Here is a 1476-nt window from a genome sequence, read left to right as displayed (position 1 = left end):
AATCGCTGAAGCCAACCTGGTCTTAAAGGAGAAGTATGTGATATTTCTTTGTTAGTATACGTGTTAAATCACTCTATATTCACACAGCAATCACTTATGCAACAGTATGCACAGTTCATAACACAGGTCTATATCTATCTATCTATCTATCTATCTATCTATCTATCTATCTATCTATCTATCTATCTATCTATCTATCTATCCATCCATCCATCCATCCATCCATCCATCCATCCATCCATCCATCCATCCATCCATCCATCCATCCATCCATCCATCCATCCATCCATCCATCTATCTATCTATCTATCTATCTATCTATCTATCTATCTATCTATCTATCTATCTATCTATCTATCTATCTATCTATCACAGTATGCACAGTTCATAACACAGGTCTCCCAGTCATTCAGCTTTGCAGTAATGTCCAGATAAAATTTTGAGTATCCGTTTGTTTTTATCCAATCAGGAGACAGAGCGCTATAAAGAGGCGGGTCTCTGTGCCCGTGAACGATGACTCGCTGCTCTCCATCGCGGCACTATCTGATGAAGACGGCTGTGTGTTCATGTGGTGGTGACGTAGGGACGAGGGAGGGGCGCGCGGGGGGGGGGGGGGGGGGGGGGCTGCTTACACAAAGGTCAATATCACTTACTTCTCCTTTAAAGGTTCAGTAAGAGAAATGGTCAGTTTAGCTAACTTCCTGTCAGTTACTGCAGTTAGCAGTCCCCTCACTCGTCCCCACATTAATGCACTGCGGTCTTCAAACAGCGAGTTATCTAGCATCATCTCAGATCCATAAGTGTGATAAAACATGATAAAAACCATCAAAACAGACATTGGGAAGGATGTTTACCTGCTCCGCCGTTTGTAGCGTTCTCTCTTCTGATTGGATATCAGGTTGTGGGATCCCAGAAAAGTTTATTTGTCGATTACATGCAGAGCGAGTGACTGAGAGATCGGCTTTATGAAACGTGCACACTATATAAGTGATCACTGTATGAATAAAGAGCGATTTAACACATGTATATTAACATAAATATATCGCTCACTTCTCCTTTAAGAATAACTTGCTCCACGTATTTTTTTTCCACCATCGACAATCAATACAAACTGTTTACAATCCTTTTTACTTATTTTCGGTTTCAGGTCCCTCCCCCCACCACCCCCCGCCCCCCAGGTGTCCCCCCCCCCCCCCCCCCGACCCCACAAACTTAATACATTCTTTTCGGCTTTTCTTTAAAAGAGTTGAACAACAACCACAGTTAGTTACACAGTTTTTTGTTTTTTTTACAAGTCATGCGAATATACAGGAACGAGAAAAAAAATAGCATAAACATAAAACCTTTGGAGTTATAACTATTCTACTTTTAAAAGGTGCTACGAGGAACTTTTAAATATTTCTGAAACAGTCTCATTTTTCCTCTGATGATCATAAATTACATGTAACAGCAAACGAGACCATCAGTGCAAAGAAT

This window comes from Ammodytes marinus, assembly GCF_949987685.1.
Source record: "Ammodytes marinus genome assembly, chromosome: 9".
NCBI classification, from domain to species: domain Eukaryota; kingdom Metazoa; phylum Chordata; class Actinopteri; order Uranoscopiformes; family Ammodytidae; genus Ammodytes; species Ammodytes marinus.
This window is presented reverse-complemented; position numbering follows the sequence as displayed.